This window comes from Sphaerodactylus townsendi, linkage group LG11 (genome assembly GCF_021028975.2).
Source record: "Sphaerodactylus townsendi isolate TG3544 linkage group LG11, MPM_Stown_v2.3, whole genome shotgun sequence".
In the NCBI taxonomy this organism is placed as follows: domain Eukaryota; kingdom Metazoa; phylum Chordata; class Lepidosauria; order Squamata; family Sphaerodactylidae; genus Sphaerodactylus; species Sphaerodactylus townsendi.
The window spans coordinates 21,000,799-21,022,996 of record NC_059435.1 but is presented as its reverse complement, the minus strand read 5'-3'; the positions used below and the strand labels follow the sequence as shown (position 1 = coordinate 21,022,996).

General features: G+C 44.0%; 1 protein-coding gene across 1 annotated transcript in view; it reads right to left on the bottom strand.

Annotated features, from left to right (window-relative positions):
• Positions 1-22,198, bottom strand: part of ELMO1 (engulfment and cell motility 1) — a 395,692-nt gene that overhangs the window by 195,836 nt on the left and 177,658 nt on the right. The window lies entirely within an intron of this gene.

The following is a 22,198-nucleotide window of genomic DNA, read 5'->3' as shown; positions in this document are numbered from 1 at the left end:
GTGGGGGTGAGAGAGTTCTGAGAGAACCGTGACTAGCTTAAGGTCACCCAGCGGGCTCCATGTGTAGGAGTGAAGGAGCAAACTCAGCTCACCAGATTAGACTCTACCAGTCACATGGAGGAGTGGGGAATCAAACCCAAATCTGGTTTGCTGATCTTAACCACTACACCACTATAACCTTGTTCCCTGAGATTTTGTGGAGGCTTTCACTTCCTGCAGCAATCACCTTGGAGGCGGGCTTGTGGCCGCCATTTTGTTATTGTGCCCACTGCTCTGTTTCAGAAATCCAAAGGTGCCCAACAGGCTTAAAAATGTTGGAGACATGTGCTCTAAACTGCGCCCCACACTCTCCATCAAAACCCTGTCCAATATTTTACAATTTGTTCTCACAAGAAGCAGCCAAGTCAGTAGGTGTGGACGGTACCTCTTACTAAGGAACTACACATCATACATTCTATTGCTTTTGAGCCACAATGAAGACGGACGTTTTCTGATGAACCATCAGCAGCAGTGGTGTAGTGGTTAAGAGCAGGTGTACTCTAATCTGGAGGGACCAGGTTTGATTCCCCGCTCTGCCACCTGAGCTGTGGAGGCTTATCTGGGGAATTCAGATTAGCCTGTACACTCCAACACATGGCAGCTGGGTGACCTTGGGCTAGACACAGTTCTTCTGAGCTCTCTCAGCCCCACCTACCTCACAGGGTGTTTGTTGTGAGGGGGGAAGGGTAAAGAGTTTGAAAGTCCCTTTGAGTCTCCTATAGGAGAGAAAGGGGGGTTATAAATCCAACTAAAAAAAACCTTAAGCAATTGCTCTACATCCATAACCTTGAGTATGTTCAACAATATAAGTATCTTTCTGAACACGATCAAGCATCACCACCTCCAGTATTGGCTGCTAGAATCCCACCAACCATCAACTGCAGGTTATACAAAGGACTGGCATTTTTGGTTTGGAGGGCAGAGAGTCTGCTTCTGTTCTGGGTTCAAGCATGATTATGGTCTGGAACAAGGGGTCAAAAAGAAATAAATGCACTGCTTATTCATTGGCTCTGAGTCGTGGCGTCGTTAATGCATATTGGACATGCCTCATCAACAATGTATGGGAATTGTGTAGAAGCAATAGACTGAAATGTTACCGTAGTACAAATTGCTTCGGGGGAAACTATAGTACCGAAAGACACAGGTGGATGGGTATTCCATTAACCCGCCATTGGAGTTATTTCTGTAATTCATTAGAAGTAGATTCTGCAGGATAGGTCCATTCTCTGGGAACCCCCCACCCCCCGCCAATAATACACTCGTAGCAGCCAGATGCACAGCTCAGTAATCCCAACAGTATTTAATTTGGAGGAGTCCCTGCAGTAGGGAAATGTGGGAGTAAATGGCAGGTGAATTTGGAAGCTGGAAGGTATGAATAAGCAGTAGAAACCAAAGAAAGCCTTGTGGGAACAGCAGACATCTTTGGGGATCATAAACAGGAAATCAGACAAAGTGCAAAGTATGGGAAGAAGATTGTAGAAAGCCATCAGGATCTAAGGAGGAGAGGGAGCAACCCACTCTCAGAAACAATGGGTGTCAACAGGGATACAACTAGACCATTCCTGTCCCCAAGATCTGCTCTTTTCCCATTTGCCCTCATCTTTCCCCCATGACCTCCCCCACTCCAGCCTACTCTGTAGTTATGATGCCGCCTGTGTTTGGATTTGTTATCTGCCTTGGTAGCTCTATGGGGGCAGAAAGGCAATGTAAAAATCTTGTTAACTACAACCCTACCACAGCAAATTTTTAGGAGGAGGAGGAGAAGAGTTGGATTTATATCCCCCCTTTCTCTCCTGTAGGAGACTCAAAGGGGCTTACAATCTCCTTTCCCTTCCCCCCCTCACAACAAACACCCTATGAGGTGGGTGGGGCTCAGAGAGCTCAGAAGAACTGTGACTCGCCCAAGGTCACCCAGCTGGGAGTGCACAAGCTAATCTGAATTCCCCAAATAAACTTCCACAACTCAAGTGGCAGAGCAAGGAATCAAACCCAGTTCCTCCAGATTAAAGTACACCTGCTCTTAACCACTACGCCACTGCATTCACCACTAAGCCTGCACTTTTCCAAGGATCTCACAGCAACACATCCAGTTCTCCCCTCCCCCCTTCCACTGAATCCTCAGTTGAAGATGGGAAGCTGAGTTGGATCATGAGTCCTCTAAGGTCAGAATATTGCCCACTTTGACCAGCTCCCCAGGGTCTCAGGTAAATGTAGCATCACCTACTGCCTAGTATTTCATATAATAGTGATTGAGCCCAGGATCATCTGCATTCCAAGTGGGTGCTTTGCCACTCAGCCAAGGCCCATTGCTTTTCTGCACCCACCTTGTGAGGCCATCAGGCGTGGAAAGAGGGACCAGCCCCAGGCTTGCTGCACAGAAGAATGTGAATTTGAACTCACTCCTCTGAGATTCTAATCTGTGCCGCTAACCAGTCCATGACACTGACTCCTTACTTTTTGGACTTCTTCACTTTCTGCTAGTTATAGCCAAGAGGTAAGGAGACACACCAGTGTAGGCACTCTAAGGTTTTAAAGAAAGAGAGGAAACCAGAAGTATGGCAAAACCTTAGACACACAACTAGACACTGAATGTAGCTTCAGGGAGCACCTGGAAGAACCAGATGCAATTGCATGCAGTACCCAATTACAGGGGTCTCCAAACTTTTCAGTGTGAGGACCACATTGTGTATTTTACAAATATCGAAGGGTCAAGAGTTGAACTTGAAGCTCAGGCTGGCTGGGTCCAGCTTTACACTGCTGGCTGGGCCTTCAAACTTCCTCCACCACTGAAGTCACATAGACTTCAGAGGTGGAACCAGCAGTATAAAGCTGGACTTGACCAAGTCCAGCTTTAAACTGCAGGTTCCACCTCTGAAGTTCACATGGACTGAAGAAGAAGAAGAAGAAGAAGAAGAAGAAGAAGAAGAAGAAGAAGAAGAAGAAGAAGAAGAAGAAGAAGAAGAAGAAGAAGAAGAAGAAGAAGAAGAAGAAGAAGAAGAAGTAGTAGTAGTAGTAGTAGTAGTAGTAGTAGTAGTAGTACTAGTACAGTGATGGCGAACCTTTTTGAGATTGAGTGCCCAAATTGCAACCCAAACACCACTTATTTATTGCAAAGTGTCAACCCGGCAATTTAGCCTGAATGCTGAGGTTTTGGTTTAGAAAAAAATGGTTGGTTCCCTCTTCCTCCGCCCCACCCGCTCGAGCAGGAGCCAGCCTGCTCTAGCCTCCAGCAAGTCCCTTGCGCACAGCTCTGTACCTCTCTAGTATTTCTGCCTCCTCTGCGCCCCACCCTCGGGCAGCAGTCAACCAGAACACAGGCACCAGGCCCGCCAGCCGAGTCCTCCCTGCTCATTGCAATGTTGCATGTTGTGCTCAGTGGCCCAGGCCACTGTGTGTGTGTGTATGGGGGGGGGGTGATTTTCCGTCCCCCACATGACAAACTCTGTGTGCACATGCCCACAGAGAGGGCTCCGAGTGCCACTTCTGGCACCCGTGCCATAGGTTCGCCATCACTGTACTAGTAGAAGTAGTTGTAGTTGTTGTAGCAGCAGCAGCAAAGGAGGAGGAGGAGGAGTTTGGATTTATACCCCCCTTTCTCTCCTCTAAGGAGACTCAAGGTGGCTTACAAGCTCCTTTCCCTTCTTCTCCCCACAACAGACACCCTGTGAGGTAGGTGGGTACTGAGAGAGTTCTGAGAGAACTGTGACTACTAGCCCAAGGTCACCCAGCAGGAATGGAGGAGTGCAGAAACACATCTGGCTCACCAGATAAGCCTCTGCCACTCAAGTGGGGAATCAAACCTGGTTCTCCAGATTAGAATCTACCTGCTCTTAACCACTAGACCACGATAGGGGTGGAGCCTGCAATTTAAAGCTGGACCCAGTCAGGTCAAGCCTAGCATTGAACGGGCTTCTCTCTGCTGCCAATTGTGCTGCAGCTAAAATAGGAGGAGAGGCAGGCAAGGAGGACGGCAAGTGGCTGCAGGATGGATTAAATCATTTGGCAGGCTAGATGTGGCCTGCAGACCATCAAGTCCAATCCCCCTGCCAGGCAGGAACACACAATCAAAGCACTCCAGACAGATGGCCCTCCAGCCTCTCTTTAAAAGCCTCTGAAGAAGGAGACTCCACCACACTCCAAGGTAGTGCATTCCACTGTCAGACAGCCCTTAATGTCAGGAAGTTTTTTTCCTGATGCTTAGGTAGAATCTCTGTTCCTTCACCGTGAACCCATTACTCCTGGTCTAGTCCTTGGAGCAGCAGAAACCAAGCTTGCTCCCTCACCGATATGACATTCCTTCAAATATCTAAACAGAGCTATCATGTCACCTCTTAACCTTCTCTTCACCCAATATATATAGCAGTGATGGAGAACCTTTTTGAGACCGAGTGCCCAAATTGCAACCCAAAACCCACTTATTTATCGCAAGGTGCCAACGCAGCAATTTAACCTGAATACTGAGGTTTTAGTTCAGAAACAAACGGTTGGCTCCGAGGCATGCATTACTCAGTAGTAAGGTTGGTGGTAGTCGGTGGCTTGGCTTTGAAGCAACCGTGCAACTCTTCCAATGGGTAAATCACAACCCTCAGAAGCAAGCCCCATTGCCAGAAAATCAGTGGAGTTTAACAGCGCTTAACAAGGTTACATACACTGCTTCCCCAAAACTAGGTCTTAGGTTTAATGCTAATAAACGAGCCCAGCAGCCCAGGCCAGCCTAGATGTGGGGGGGGGGGGGGCTCTGCGCATGCCCACAAAGAGGGCTCTGAGTGCCACCTCTGGCACCCGTGCCATAGGTTCGCCACCACTGATATATAGACTACTCCTTGTTGCCTCCTCTTAACATCTGAACAGCATTTTGAAACTTTAGCTACATAAAGATTAAAAAGCTTCCCCAGACTTTTAGAAAGCTTAACAGAACACCGCCCTGCTCAGGATACCATCGCTCTGATGAAATGTAGATCCAGAACTGTGATTACTTCTGGTCATTAAGAAGCTCATGGCATGTTCGGGCAGATTAGAGCTCTCCTGGCTGGCTTCCAATTTGGGAAATTACATTCTGCCTACCTAATATCCTCTTGTAGTCGCAGCTGGAGAAAGCAGCCTTCGTTTCCTCTTTCAGCTACTTTATATCATTACCATCTGCTTTCCCAAAGAACAGAAGAGGGTTACTGCTTGTCACCAGAGAAAAATGCACTAATGTAGCACACAACCTGATTTTCCAAGTGTGTCCTGCTAAGTAGGAAACAATGTTAATTAATTTATTTGGAAGGTTTCGCATGCTGCCTCTCCGGAGACCAGCTCAAGGCATTAGTAGTAAAAATGAAAACAAAACCCAACAAAATAAATAAATTGAACACCTAGGTGTGAGGGATTTACAACACCCCCAATCCCTTTCCTCTGTTGAGTTTGATGAGTTAGCTGCTGATATGAATCTGCATGGACGGCGACCACTCTTTCAGGACATCCTGGAGCAAAAGAAAATCTGGCTTCATTATCAGATGGCTTTTTTGGCTCTCTCTTCTGGCCCCTTCCGCACATGCAAAATAATGCGTTTTCAAACCACTTTCACAACTGTTTGCAAGTGGATTTTGCTATTCCGCACAGCTTCAAAGAGCACTGAAAGCAGTTCGAAAGTGCATTATTCCGCATGTGCGGAATGAGCCTCAGATTCCTATGGTTTCAAACAGCTTTGCCGAGGAGTTTTTATTATATTAAGATTTACTGAGAGCAAAGCTAGTCTTGAAAGAAAGATGGCAAACGGACATGGCCAGGAACCATGTTTCTGAAAGTAATCCTTTTCGTTTTTTTCCATTAACCGGCCATGTAATTGGCTCAGCTTCAAAACTTCAGCACACGGCATCAACTGACAATGGGTGGGGTATCGACATGCAACTGACACGGCCCCGCTGCAACTGAGGAGCAGGGATAAGAGGAGATCTCATTACACCACCATTACATGCTTTACTGTTCCTCATATCCATGAAATAGTATGAGCAAAGAAAAGCTGACGGCCGCACCAAGCAGAGCAAAGGAAAACTGCTTTTCTTTCCCTCATATCCATATGGCAGGAACTTCTGGGTGAATAGTTTAAGATGGTGCCCAGGCAGACTGCAAATAGCCTTGCTCCACCCTGAGTACTTTGCGGGAGGGCGGGGTATAAATTGAATGAATGAATGAACGAATGAACAAACGAACGAACGAACGAACGAACGAACGAACGAACGAACGAACGATGGGTAAGGAAAAAAAATTATTTCACTCAGGGACACCAATACATTTGTGACTTGGAAGGTAATTGTGTCTGCAGCAAGCCCATCTACAATTTGATCTCAGGTGGTGAGTAATGAGATGATGGATCGAAGAATTGATGAACAAAACTGATAAATGGGTTTCTGTCTCTCCTTATCAGCAGGCTATGTTTTTACAGATGTGTTCAGACAACTTGATAAACTAGAAGGTAATTTGATTGCTGTTAATTTTAGCCAGTGTTGTATGTTTTAATTTATTATGTATGCCCATAACGTTTTGATACAACTGTTGATGTGTTTGCAATGGTCCTTGGCTACATACAAATAAATTCATTCGAAAGAAAGAGGGATTGAGAGGATGGCTCAGGTTTTTTTTTAAAGAACTGAGAGAAAAATGAAGGTTTTTTGCAGAATAGGAAACACATTTATTTTCATTAACTGTGGTTGTCATGGGAAAGGGAGGATGAAGAACCTTCTGGTCACGCCCTTTTCCTTGGATTCCCTTTTCCTTTGGAATCCAAGTAACTGCTTACTGAAGTGTGAAGGTAAAACACAGAGAGGTGAATGAATCCTGTTCTCTGCAGAAGATCATCAGATCCATGGCCCCTTCCGCACATGCAGAATAATGAACTTTCAATCCACTTTCAATGCACTTTGAAGCTGGATTTTACTGTGCAGAATAGCAAAATCCACTTTCAAACAATTGTGAATTGAATGTGCATTATTCTGCATGTGCGGAAAGGGTCTAAGATGCTCCATCCTGTTCAGTATCCTAGGTCCACCAATTTTCCTGGAAGGCTAACAAACAGGGCATAGTGACCAAAGACTTTTTATGATGGTTCTGCCAGGCACTACTATCCACTGGATGTGGAAATTCTCTTCAGTGTGCAAGACTGACATCTCGTGAAGTGTTATTCTTTCCAGTTAAACCATTGGCCACTCTTAATCATATTAGACCTCCCTCAAAAAATGCTTGCTTAGTATAAAGCACGGCCTTGATTGCTTTGAACGCAGCACTGGCTGCCTGGGCGCTTTACAGTATGAACAACAACATTTAAAAAGACTACACGGAACACCAGATGTAAAATAAATATGAGGTTGATGGGTGAAATTAACTTGGATGGAAGAACGCTCTTATATGCAGGAACAAAATAAGCCTGCGTTTCAGGGGCTCAGTGGAGGTTGTGATTGGTTGGTGTTGGTGTTGGTGATTACAATGCAATAGTAATTACTGATTCGTTGGTGTTGGTGATTACAATGCAATAGTAATTCCTGATTGGTTGGTGTTGGTGATTACAATGCAATAGTAATTACTGACCCACGGGGTGACATCATATCACAGTGTTTACTACCTAGACTTTCTTACTAGTTAGACTTATGAGGTGGTTTGCCACTGTCTTCCCCGGTTGTCTACACTTTACCCCCAACAAGCTGGGTGCCCATTTTGTGGACCTCAGAAGGATGGAAGGCTGAGTCTGCCTTGAGCCAGCTACTTGAAACCTGCTTCAATCGGGGTCAAACTCAGGCTGTGTGCAGAGTTTTTGACTGCAGTACTGCATCATAGAACTTGCTGGAGGTTACCCTTACAAAAAAATCTCTACAACATAGTCACGTTGCAAACAAAGCACATTTCTAATCCTCTATCAGAAAGAGATTCCAGAACAATGGACTGAGATAGCACGGCAGGGCTTGGCAACGGAATAATAGAGGTTCAAATTTTCATTCTGTGTATTAACCCTGGCTGGGTATCACCAACCCTGACACTGTATATACCAGGGGTGTCAAACTCAATCACACGGGGGGGCAAAACTCAAAGCACACTTTAGGTCGCGGGCCGAACAGGATAAACATTTATTGAACAGACTAAGTCATAAGTCATTTTATTTACAGTCAGCAACCAGTAGTACAAGATCAGGGTACATCAGTTTCAAGGTACCATTACCATAGTGTGTGTGTGTGTGTGTGTGTGTGTGTGTGTGTGTGTGTAGACAAAAGAGTACTAGTAGCACTATTCAAATGTTACATAATCTATAATCTATAATAAGAGTACTAAAAGCACTATACGAAATATTACATAGTCTATGGTATTTACAAGAAGGAATATTTGCGACACTAATATAATTATTATTGTACTTATACACAGTCGGTGACTGTTTACTAAAAGGTCAACTCGCGAAAAAGCAAGTAGTAAGTAAAATACATTTGACTATGACAAAAGATTAAAAAGTTAATATAGCTACACTTGCAAAGTGCCTATTGAACAGACTAAAACTAAATGTTTTTTTGAACATTAATATACATCGAAACACAGGATATCATTCCAAAATAAATAAAAACTGGTGTCCCAGCTGCTGGGCTGGAAAGAGGGGCTGCTGTGGGCTCCCCTTCTTGCTCAGATGCCAGAGTAACTGGCGTCTTGGCTGCTGGGGAAGAGGGGCTGCCCTCGACCCCTCTTCTTAGCCCAGCAGCAAGGACGCCAGCCCAGAGGGGGGTTTGCCTCTGGGCGCCATTTGGCCCTGTAAGGCTGCCCCCCTCCCAGCTCGCCTTGGCTCCTGGCATCCCAGTGAGTCTTGGGAGGAGTGGCTCCTTTCTCTGGGGGATGGGGTGCGGCATGCGGGGCAAGTCCGACGCTGGGGCCGGGACGGACAATGGGATTTGAAGTGTGTGTTACGCAGGCCAGATGTAGTTGTACGCCAGGCCGGATGTGGCCTGCAGGCCTTGAGTTTGACACATGTGGTATATACAGTTCACGGGAGAATATTTGCAAGAATGTAACCGAGAGCAGAGCAAACAGCAGAAAATATTTCGGCCAGTTTGGACACAATGTACAAAAAGCAGGCTACATTCAAAACATCAGTGGTACGAACATATCTGGGGGAAAATGTACTTTGCTGTGGGAGCAGCAGTGGCGTAGTGGCTAAGAGCAGGTGCACTCTGATCTGGAGGAACCGGGTTTGATTCCCAGCTCTGCCGCTTGAGTTGTGGAGGCTTATCTGGGGAATTCAGATTAGCCTGTGAACTCCCACACATGCCAGCTGGGTGACCTTGGGCTAGTCACAGCTTTTCGGAGCTCTCTCAGCCCCACTCACCTCTCAGGGTGTTTGTTGTGAGGGGGGAAGGGAAAGGAGATTGTAAGCCCCTTTGAGTCTCCTACAGGAGAGAAAGGGGGGATATAAATCCAAACTCCTCTCTTCTTCTTTTTGGGAAACAATGGACAGTTCTCTACTTCTTGTACAAAGCAAACTAAAGGACAACAGAAATGTCACTAATAATTCCCCGGTCTACTGTGGGAGTAATGTTGCCACACGATACCTTCCCTTCTCCAGTCCAGATTCCACACTATCTTTCCATATTTGCATTCACTGCAGTATAATATTACCTCTTTATGTTTGCTAATTGCGGTTAGTGCAATTTAGAATCAGCTTTTATCCAGGGTAAGGCTAGCTAAACCTGAGTAAGACAACAGTGCCCAGAGATGTCGCACCATGGGTAACGCTTACAAGGGAAAGGAAACGAAGGGAGAAGGCAAAACTGGGGGATATAGGAATGTGGCTGCTGTCGCCATGGTGTCTTCATCAACTTGCTGGAGCTGCTGCTGTCTACTACCACAATTCGTTTCAATATTTTTTACTCACTGAATATTGGTGATACTGACTCTTTCAATTTATTGGAATGCAATATGAATGTTACAGGTTTCTTGCCTTATGGACAATGTTTATGACATCTTATACGATGCTTTTGAGGATTTGTGACTAAGTACAGTCCCATTACGCTTCTTAGGTTGCCTAAGTGCCCTCATTGTATGTTTTGTTATTACCTTTATATCCAGTTGAATATTACTTATAATATAGTCACAATATATCTTTATGAATAATCTTTTGACTTTATACTCAAACTAATTGCATATACCAATTAGTTCATTGCCTTGTGTCACTATATATACAGTCCACGTTTCTTAGGCTTGGCTGGCCTCAGATTTTTTAGTATTGGTTTGACTGTATATATTTGCTGATCTGTTGGATATAGGAGCATGCCATCTGGTCTTGATGTCTTAAACCGAGATTAACTGCATCCAGCTGGCTTTGATAGTTACTAGAGAAGGCCTTCCCAAGAATGTTCACTTCAGTTTCACTCTTCTCTGCCACATCGAAGTCCAGTTCTTCTCATACACATTTTCATGAAAATTGTGTTATATGCAAAATAATGATATACACAAAGGCTTTCCTCTTTAGAACCATTCTTCAGTTTACTGGGAAGGGTTATATATTTGGGATTAGAAGATGTTTCAGGAATGTCACTAAAAATCCTTTTCTATCTTCCCTGCAAGCACTACTTTCTGTGCCCCTGACTGTAGGAGAGAGACAACCCTACTCCTTTTTTAGGTGCCAGGCCAAGCCATTTCTTTTTACCCAGCCTTTTAGTGAAGGGATTGACCTTTTTGAAAACTGTTTTTACAGTCTGCTTCTAGCCTGAGAGATGTTTTACGAGGCGCATTTCAAGGTGTTAAAAGTTTTATGCTGTTTCTTCTGCTCGGTCTGGGATTTTAAGTGCAAGGTTTTAATAGCTTATTAATTTTTATTAATTTTTACACTGTTTAACTTTTTGCCACACTTTCTTTTGCAAACTGGCTCAAGCAGTTTCTCCAGAAAGGTGGCCTATAAATTTATTAAATAAATACTCGTTCACGTTAAAAAAAAACTAAAGTTGACGATACCTGCCTAATTCTGAGCAATCCACTCCTTCATCTTTCAGTGGGGGACTCTTGTATTTTGCAGGCAGAAATGTAAGAACTGGTCATTTAGTTCTTGATAAGGAAGTCATGAACTTAGAGTACTGTATTACCAAAGGTCAGGAAAATTTCCACATTTTATTGTAATTAGATGTGATAACAGCACCAGACCATCTAAACTCAGGACCCGAGAAAATGTAAGAAGATACAAGATCTGAAAATGCATTCTACATTTTAAAGCTTTGAGAGCTCACTGCATTCTTCAGCTATAATTTTACCTAGAGGACCACTGAATGCAAACAAAACACATGTTACAATGCCGCCATCTGCACATACCAATTTAAAAGAAGAATCCACAATCTAAAGTCTGTGCCCAAACCTCTGCGAAGTTAGCACGAGCCATTAATGCAAGAGGTATCTACAATCTTAATTTCCCATTAGTGCCTCCCTTTTCAATGATAAAGGTATAAAATTACACTGCAAGAACTAAAACACTTTTAAAAAAGGAAACAAAAAAACAGAAGTGCTGCCTCTCTGGTACTGCAAAGATTGTGGGTAGGATCCTGCCAGATTTTCTGTCAACGGAGGCATGAGTCCAATTTTTCTTCTCATCACAGGCCCATCCAGATGAGATTGTGTCCTTGCAGGGTCACGTGACCCAATAATTGCTGGTGGAAGAGCACCCCCATCCTTCTTTTTATGCCAGCAGAAAACCTGGTAAGATCCAACCCAGCATGAAAACGATACGATGTTTGGCCTGCCTCCTCCTAGAGCTAACATTTTAATATGACCTTGGCTTAGCCCATTCTGCAAACTCAATCTTAGCCTTAACTTCTTCTCCCTTTGAGCTCACAAACAGTACTCCACTTGTCCAAATTGTCAAGTCAGTTCAAAAGACAGAGGAACAGACATACCCCTTCCTTGCAGGCATGCAGGAATGTTGTAACTCAAGAAACAAAGTTCCTCTTACCTTGGAAGAGTCTTACCTTGGAAGAGGATGACAACACCCCTGCAAACTGAGCATGGAATGGGAAGGAGTCATCTGTGCAGTCTCAAAGAGCAACAGATGCACTGAGAAGATGCACTGACTCTCCCTGCTTCTTGCCCTCTATGACAACAGCCTGTTACTATCCAGTTGGCAGTCACCCCCTGGGATGACGGCAGTGCACCATTGAAGGCTGCCAGGGGGGTGGAGAATGGACTGGGCATGCCTCCTTTTGACACTGTCCTGCATTTGTCTCCCATCACACTTACTTTGACAGCAGCTCAAGACAGTGGCGCACGGATCTATTTCTAACATCTCTTGCGAGGGAGGTGAGGACCCTCAGATGGGTCGCATACAAGGCTCCCTGCAAGCTGTGCGAGTGTGCAGTCTCACAGCTGCTGTATGGATGCAGTGCAGATCACGGGCTGCCCAGCAGGGAAAGCTTTCAAGGGCAGCTCAGTTCTGTGCGGCGATTTCAGACTGCCACGCAGCTCCAGGGAAAGCTGAAAGGGACCTTTGGTCACAGAGACTCCCTGCTAGGTTGTGAGACTTTGCAGCAGCCATTGGGAGGGCAGGAGACCTCCAATTAGTATGTATGGACAGCACTGATACTATATCTTCTCCCTGTCTTGGCTTGTGTTTCCTGTCCCCAGCAGTCTTGGTCTGCTGTCCATGGTCCTGACCTGAACATGGCAGAGCTGACCATGGCTCCCTTTTTTAATCACATGATGGCCTATTATGTTTGCATATCAGTAGGTTACAAGCTACCACCTAGTAGTCGAAGGTGATTCCCACGTCTGGAAAGATTGATGACCACAGTGCTGAACAAATATCCCTGGCATGCAAGTAAGGCCCATCAAAGAAGAGGGGGTGAAATATTTCTCAGGCCCTTTTTGTACAACTCGTTAATGGAGGCAGGTTTCATTGGTTTGAGAAGGTCCCCAAAGTGAAATATGTTTGAAGAGAAGCCCATAGCGGCTCCCTGCAGCTTTGTTTGCACAGGCACCTTACCCACAAAAAAGCAATAACCTCTAAAGCAAGATGGAGCTTCTTTAGGGAACCTGATCCCCCCAAAAAAACAAGTCACAGAATTCTTGATATATTCCAGAGAGGAAACTCAGATGGGCATTTCAAAAAGGTTTCTTTCTGAACAAGCCACCCGTGCCTGGGTACGTGGATAAAAGAATGGGTCAGATTGTGATGTGTTCAAATAAAGGATCAGGGAAAAGTCAGCCTCTCAAAATGGATCAGCAACTTGCATGTTACCAGCTGCCTAGGAGACACAGGCAGCAGCTGTTAAGATTCAACTCCAGGCAACCAACTTTAAATGCTATGCATGACTGGAGGAACAGAAAACTCAGGGGAAGGGAGAGAGGGGCCAACGCTTTTGCAGTTGGTTGTGTTAACTGTTCTGGGTTGAAGTTCAAAAAGCCCACATCCCTGAGGTTTAGCTCACACAACACCATCTCTCCATGTTGGGTAGTCCCCAAGCAAGCACTCAATAGATGCAAATGAATGGGGCTCTGTGTCCATGTGCTCCATCATACACGTAAACATACATGAGCTTGTTTGATATATACCTACTCACCAATGGGTTTGATTCCCCACTCCACCATGTGAGCAGCGGACCCTAACCTGGTGAACCAGGTTCGTTTCCCCACTCCTCCATATGAACCCTGCTGGGTAATCTTGGGTTAGTTACAGTTCTCTGAGAACTCTCTCCATCTCACCTACCTCACAAGGTTCCTGTTGTGAGAAGGTGGGGGAGGAAGGGACAGTGATTCCTTATGGTAAAGAAAAAATGGAGTATAAAAACCAACTCTTTTTCTCTGTAAACAGCTAGCCTTCTTTGTGGCAATAACCTTCCACAGTTAAGGCAAAAAACTGCCTTTTCTAGCCAGGCTTTGCAAATTGTGCATCTAACGGGCCAACAAAAATTATGGTGACCCCTCATGGAGTTTTCAAGGCAAGAGACTGGTGGTTTGCCATTGCCTGCCTCTGCATAGCAACCTTGGACTTTCTTGGTGGCCTCCCACCCGAATACCAACCAGGACCAACCCTGTATAGCTTCTGAGATCTGATGAGATCAGATTAGCAGGGGCCACCCAGATCAGGCCAAACTGCATAAGGCTAAATTATTCCAAAAAGCCTTTTCTGTTTGAACTTATTCTGCACTGACAAGTGCTCTGATGTCTTGCACCGCATGCAGTTTGAGGGCTACAGATCTGGGGTTGGAATGACCAACAGTTCAAACAATAGTGGAGGCTGCACTCTCCTGAGATCCTCTGGAGCATAGGTGTCAAACTCATGGCCCTCCAGATGTTATGGACTACAATTCCCATCATCCCCATGCCAGCATCATGCTGGCAGGGGATGATGGGAACTGTAGTTCATAACATCTGGAGGGCCGCGAGTTTGACACCTGACTCTGGAGGATGATGGGAGCTGCCTCCAATCTTCTCAGCAAAGCCTGGCAGGTTTTTATTTCCCAAAACCAAATACATTTACTGGACGTATAATTTAGAGTTGTTAAAGACATTCGATGTGGGTGAATTTTTTTAACTTGAAAAGCATCTGATATTGTATAAAATACGGAATATTTACTCAAAACTCTTATAACAAAAATTATGATTTTTGTATGTTTATTAAAAGTGCTACTGTATGTGATTTTACAAGCATTAAAGAGAATTACTTGATTCGACATTAATTTCATGGTACTCCCTTGTGCAGACACCAGGTCATTACTGATCCATCGGGTGACATCACATCACAATGTTTACTAACCAGACTATGTTTTTTTCTACTGGGTATTTTGCCACTGCCTTCCCCAACAAACTGGGCGCTCATTTTACTGACCTCAGAAGGATGGAAGGCTGACCTACCATACACGTATTTGCGATAATTTTATACTTAGTAGGCAAATGAAAATTTGGGCAGAGAATTGATCCTTACAGTGCAATCCGAAGAAGAAGAAGAAGAAGAAGAAGAAGAAGAAGAAGAAGAAGAAGAAGAAGAAGAAGAAGAAGAAGAAGAAGAAGAAGAAGAAGGAGGAGGAGGAGGAGGAGGAGGAGGACACCAACAACAACAAGAATAGGAGGAGGAGGAGGAGGAGGAGGAGGAGGAGGAGGAGGAGGAGGAAGCAGCGGCGGCGGCGGCAGTGGAGTTTGGATTTATACCCCACCTTTCTCTCCTGTAAGGAGACTCAAGGTAGCGTACAAGCTCCATTCCCTTCCTCTCCCCACAACAGACACCTTGTGAGGTTGGTGGGGCCAAGGGAGTTCCAAAGAACTGTGACATCTGGTTCACCAGATAAGCCTCTGCCATTCAGGTCGGGAAGTGGGGAATCAAACCCGGTCCTCCAGATTAGAATCCACCTGCTCTTAACCACAACACCACTACAACTTTTTAAATAAATGGCCTCAGAAGAGTATAACTCTGCAAAGAACTGTGCAGTTGGGTCCTTCTAAGTCCTGTCAATTGTTGGGGAAGGCAGTGGAATCAATGGGAACTGTGAAGTTTTTACATTTACATCATGCTGCAAAGGGGGAGGGGGGATTATAACAGATAAAATCAGAGACTCTGCTGTGAAACATTTATTTTTTTCCAAATGCAATCTTAACTGAAACCATTGGAGCAGCAGCAGATTGACAGGGCATGCAAATAGGATGCCATCGGTTCACGGAGGGGAAAAGTGTTTCTTTCCAGTCAAAGGGAAATTACAGGGAGGCTGTAAAATGAAATAATCCATCTTTCCCTGCCAGGTTCAATCCCAGCAAGAAAATCACTGACAAGTGCTAAAAGGTGGTTTGTTTATTTTAACAATTTGCATTACACACTGTTATTTGTTCCCTGCCGTCTGCCAAACAAATTTGGCTGGCTACACAATGCTGCTTGGAAGAAGCACAGAACCATAACCATAGGTTCTCCCAAGAATCTGCTGCACATGGTTACTAGAAACAAACAACAGGGTTGTTTGAATGGCTAACCACTCCCCCCCCCCCCCAGCGATGGTGGGGGTCAAAAACCAGAGCTGCGACACTTGGAGCCAGTAAACCGCACTGAAGGATATAATTGCCAGCCAAAAGGCGGCTCCTGAAAGGCAAAAAAGGGGATTTTGCAAAAGCTATTTAATAGAAAAGATTCCCTGAAGAGAGGAGGACTGTTTTCAGGTTTTGACAGGGATCAGAGAGAGGCCGATGCATCTCTCACGTTCTGCTTCCAGCTTCGTATTGTGCCCCTAGAGGTGAAATGTTTGGACCAGCACAAGATGAACCAGAGCAAAAGCATTTGCCAAGGATGTTTTCGTGAATCATGAATGAAAGTCAGAGGTTCGAAGACGATCGGATACTGTCGTAGTTGTGACCAAAAACGATGCCGACTAGCGATCCGGCGGCGTTATTCCCATGACCCGCCGGGCAGCTTCCGGGAAACCAAAGTCTTTGGGTTCCGGGGGGAGTATGGTTGCAAAGCTGAAACTTAAAGGAATTGACGGAAGGGCACCACCAGGAGTGGAGCCTGCGGCTTAATTTGACTCAACACGGGAAACCTCACCCGGCCCGGACACGGAAAGGATTGACAGATTGATAGCTCTTTCTCGATTCTGTGGGTGGTGGTGCATGGCCGTTCTTAGTTGGTAAAGCGAACCTATTGAAATGTTTTTAAACAAACTACAAGATTTTTTGTTTATCATTTTAGAAGGAGAAAGAGAAAGAGAAGAAGGAGACTCAAGGTGGCTTACAAGCTCCTTCCCCTTCCTCTCCCCAAAATAGACATCATAAGAACATAAGAACATAAGAACATGCCAGCTGGATCAGACCAAAGTCCATCTAGTCCAGCTCTCTGCTACTCGCAGTGGCCCACCAGGTGCCTTTGGGAGCTCACATGCAGGATGTGAACGCAATGGCCTTCTGCTGCTGTTGCTCCCGATCACCTGGTCTGTTAAGGCATTTGCAATCTCAGATCAAAGAGGATCAAGATTGTGAGGGAGGTGGGGCTGAGAGAGTTCAAAAAACTGTGACTAGCCCAAGGTCACCCAGCAGGAATGCAGGAGTGTGGAAACACATCTGGTTCACCAGATAAGCCTCTGCCACTCAGGTGGAAGAGTGGGGAATCAAACCAGGTTCTCCAGATTAGAATCTACCTGCTCTTAACGACTATACCACACTGGCTCTCAGGATACATCCTCCACCCCACCCCTAGCAAAACCCCAAATCCCTGCCTGGATAAGTTTAGAATCTAAAAGCCAAGCAAGATGCCATTGTGGTGGGGAAAGGTAGTCTGTTCCTCACCTCTGTTTTCTATTTGGTTATAGTTTGATTTGGGATTGACAGAAAGAGCAATAAGGCCCCCCAGATGGAAAGGCCAGAGCCATCCCCTGCTTGCTATTTATTGCCACCCATCCACTTTCTTCCAAGCCCCCCCACAAAAGGAAAATGACATCAGCAGGTAGGGAGTGGTTATTCTGCAGAGAACTTCAGAAATTGGTGATGCCACCAACAGCATGTGAATGTTCTGTTGACAAGGGACCTGCTGCCCTCTAGTGGTACTTATAAAAATATACTGAATTATTGGTTTTTGGTTGTGGGACCCAACCAAAATCAGCTATGTTTCAAAAATAAATAACAGTTACATATTACTGGTTTGTTTGCAGCTTTTTCCATGCCATGGTATGCAGTTACTGGGCAGCAGTCAATGGCTCTGTAAAGAGGAAACAGCACTACTGTAGAAAGAGGGTCTCTTCCAGGAATGAATACAGCAATAAGCAAGTGGTTCAGCCCGGTGGTTCCAGGTTTTTGTAGACCTTGGGCGAGAGAATATAATTGGGAGCTTTTTCCCCCGTTGGGAAGAAAGACAGGGTACAAATGAGATAATCAAAATAATCCAGAAAGGTAAATTAGAAAAAACTATAGTGATTTGGTGAAGGTTACATAGAGAGCCCAGATTAAGGCTGAGTGATTAATTTTTAAAGATTCACATCTCAAATATCCACATCTAATATTATCATCAAGTGGTTCTCTCCAATCACTTTCAGTTCCAATTTGCATATGTAGTAGGTTTGCCAGAGCAAAGGTTGGTTAATTACACCACATTGACTTACACCACACCACATTTATTAGACATTTAAAATAGGCTCTAGAGCGTTACCAGACATTTAGGTATTTCACTGATATAGACTAACATGGCCACATTTGGAATTATCGCAAGCCAGTGATGCTTTTGAATGGCTTTGAGTTTACAGGTAACATCATGCAACAAAACCTCCCCAAAAAGTTGTCATAAGCCCTGCTAGGCAAAAGATTACTTTTATTTAGTCTCTGTGGTTTGGCAGCTGCAATGTAGAAAAGAGAAAGGACAAAGGCTGGAGATCTTAGAAACTGACTGGATTCAGAAGAGCTTGCCGGAAAAAAATGTACAAAACTTGGCAAAATCAGGAACATTTTTTATTATTCAGGGTCACTCATCCATGAGGTTGTATAGCTGGTGGCGAAAACATCCTCTTTTTAGCGAGGAGCGCCCTCATGTGGCCAGAAGCCAAAAAAGTATACTACTCAAAAACGCTTCAGATAATTCAGATGCACACATGCCCCAAAATGCAGGACCCTGAAAAGGGAATCAGTAGGAATTGTTTACAATGGTTTTAAAAGTTTATTGAGATTCAGTCTACACTATTCAGCCTTTTTCAGAAACTGATCTTATAACGTCTTTGAGGCATTAAGGAACATCTATTTTTATTTACTTATTATACACAAGTTTTTTTTTTAATTTCCAAAAACAATTAATTTGAGTTGGTTCAAGTATAATGTTGTGGTCTACTGTGGGTTTTTATTTGGTAAAAAGGCAGTAATACATTACATATACACACACATACATACACACTCACTAAAATATTTATATACTGCCTTCCTTGAGGCTCCTGAGTGGGAGAGAAAGAGAAAAGGCACATTCTCAGAAGTACACAAAGTCCAGCTTTGTCTGTTCTGTGCCCTAAAAAAAATGTCCGAGACAGTTACCCAACAGATGACGGCTAGTATTACCCTGTTTCCCTGAATATAAGACATCCCCTAAAAATAAGACATAGTAGAGGTTTTGCTGAAGTGCGAAATATAAGGCATCCCCCGAAAGTAAGACATAGCAGAGTTTTTTGTTTGGAAGCATGCCTGACAAACAGAACACAGAAAAATAAGACATCCCCTGAAAATAAGACATAGCGCATCTTTGGGAGCAAAAATTAATATAAGACACTGTCTTATTTTCAGGGAAACACAGTAGAAATAATATTATTTGCTACTAAGAAAGTGACTAAAAAAAAATCAGAGGTCAATTCACATCCATTTGATTTTCTAAACCCTTCAATTCCTGAATTTTCATTACAAACGAACCAAGGAAGCAAAACACCTTCACAGGCCAACATCTGTAAGCTTCTGGTATATTTCTATTACTTGTGGCCAGAAAGTCTCAACACACTGTTTAATAAACAGCTGTTATCAGGCACACCAAATGTCCAAAACAGGGACCGGAGGGACTCTAGAAACCTTGTTCAAATTAATGATCTGAAAGTGACGGGACACAGAATGATTAAATATGCTCGCCGTGCAGAGTGGTTGCCCCAGATGTCTTGCTGAAAAATTCCTCTTTAGAGCCTCTCCTCCTAATTTGCTGCTTAATCAACCGCAACTAATCTGCTCCATACAAACAAAAAATCTGTCCTCGGGTATCACTCTGGGGGTATCTTTTCCTCGAGCTTTTCCATTCCAATAGAAGCACTTCATCAACAATGGCTAAACAGTGACTGTAGAAGGAATGAACTGTAATGGTTATAGAATAGTGTCACTAGATGCCATTAAACAAATGAAAATAATGTATTGTCGAAGGCTTTCACGGTCAGAATCCCTAGGGTGATGTGGGTTTTCCAGGTTGTACGGCTGTGTTCCAGTAGCATTTTCTCCTGTTTCGACTCTGAAGGTGCCAGCCACAGATGCAGGAGAAATGTTAGGAGAAAATGCTACTGGAACACGGCCACACAACCCAGAAAACCCACAACACCCAAATGAAAATAATGTTCTTTTAAAAATGGGAGGTTGCTGGCTGGAGGTAATCAATGGCAAACCACCTTGTAAATATAGTCTGCCTAGTAAATACTGTGATGTGATGTCACATCATGAGTCAGTAATGACCCAATACTTGCACCTTTACCTAAAACTGAAGAAGGTAACTTTCTGACGGCACTCTGTTTGTGCCAATTTTGCCCCTGCCCACTCAGAGCCTTGTGAATGTTTTTTGTTGCAAATAATAGCTCTTTCTAATCTCTTTCTAATCTGAAATTAAAAATGCAAATCTCATCAAAGTCAGCAAGATAAATAAAATAAATATAATACATAAAATATTCCCGCTGGAGCTGTACAAGTCCAATCAAAAATGTTTCATTCTCACTGCAATCAGCTTACTAGTACAGCAGTTCCTTGGGGTGACATTACACTCCCAATTGGAGTTCATTAGTGGGGCATGATCTAATATCTTCTGCACCTGTATCAACTTGCTTCCGTTCTGATGTCAATGGCTAGTGCTTTCATAAAAGAGCCTTAGGTGAAGTTGGACTGTCCAAGCACAGAGGAGGACTTTATCAATAGACACATTTAATGCTGAATTATCTTCTAGAGAAAATGGAACTCTGTATAGTCGAAGGTTTTCAAGGCCGGAATCAACTGGCTATTGTGGGTTTTCCAGGCTGTGTGGCTATGATCTGACAGTCTTTGCTCCTAACGTTTCACCTGCGTCTGTGGCTGGAATCTTTAGAGGCATGTAGCGAGATGTGTTTCTCCAGAGCCCAGAAAACCCACAACAGCCAAAATGGAACTCTCTTTTTTCAGAACTGAGATAGAGTGTGTGTGTGTGTGTGTGTGTGTGTGTGTGTGTGTGTGTGTGTGTGTGTGTGTGTGTTTCAAGGGAAGCAATTAAACAGAGGTGGTTTGCCACTGCCTTCACCTGCAGTCTTTCTTGGCAGTCACCTTTCCAAGTACTGACCCTGCTTAGCTTCCAATATTTGACGAAAACGAGCTATGTCATGCTGCCTTCTGTTGAACTGAGATTATTATTTATGTATTTTATATAATACGTTTATCAGCCATCTTACTTCCTCATGGAGTTCAAGGCATCTTGCAACACAGATAAAAATATAGCACTTAAAAAGAAAAAGAAAACTAGAGTTCCTTGATTTATATGATATTTGGATTTTGCCAAATGTATTATATTATATGCTTAAAATTACATTGATCAACCACTTTGAGGATGTGGGGGGAGGGGGGGAAATGGAATATATGCATGCATACATTTTGAGTTTCATATAACTATGTAGGTTTCCGTTGGGAAGGAGTTACTACAGCAATAGCTACAGTACTCCCAGTAACTCAGTATCCAACTATGCTCTTCTATGGCAAAAATACCTCCTGATGAATTTAAAGTAAAATATACACCCTTAACTACATTCCCCAGCTCTCCTTGCTTAGCTCCACCTGCACTTTAGGAACTCTGCCATGATGGTACAATCAGTGGAATTTTATACGACCAGAATAGTACCACGGATAATCAGTGCAATCCAGGGAAGAGTTACTTGAATTTGGAGTATCTGGATTCAAATATTTGTCAAAGGCACAATATATTATATAGTGCTAAAGCAGTGACAGTGTAACTCAACAAAAGAGATTCCCAGAACTCCCACCTCACAGAACTTCCTTAAATAAATTTTAAAAATCAATGCATGCCTCTATGTATGCAAACAGGATAGCCCCAAGAGGCACTTTGCTTAGTAGCATCGTCAACCAAAGAAGATGAGCTCAAGTGACATGTACAGGTAGGTCAGCACAATTACAAGTAGATACATAGGCCCCTTTTGCACATGCAGAATAATGCACTTTCCATCCACTTTCCATGCACTTTGCAGCCGTGTGGAGTAGCAAAATCCAATTGTGAAAGTGCATTATTCTGCATGTGCAGAAGGGGTCATAGAGACTTTTGGTTAACTATACAATTATGATTTTCAAGGAGTCAGGTCCTAAATAGCAGCTGCAGGGAACAGATTTTTAAATGTCTGCAGGGACCTGATTTGGCTTGAGATCACAGTGTGGTGGAGGAAAATCCTCGCTTCTCCCAGGAGCCATTTTCCTGACTGAAACAACCCCGAAAGGAGTATTTCCCCCCATT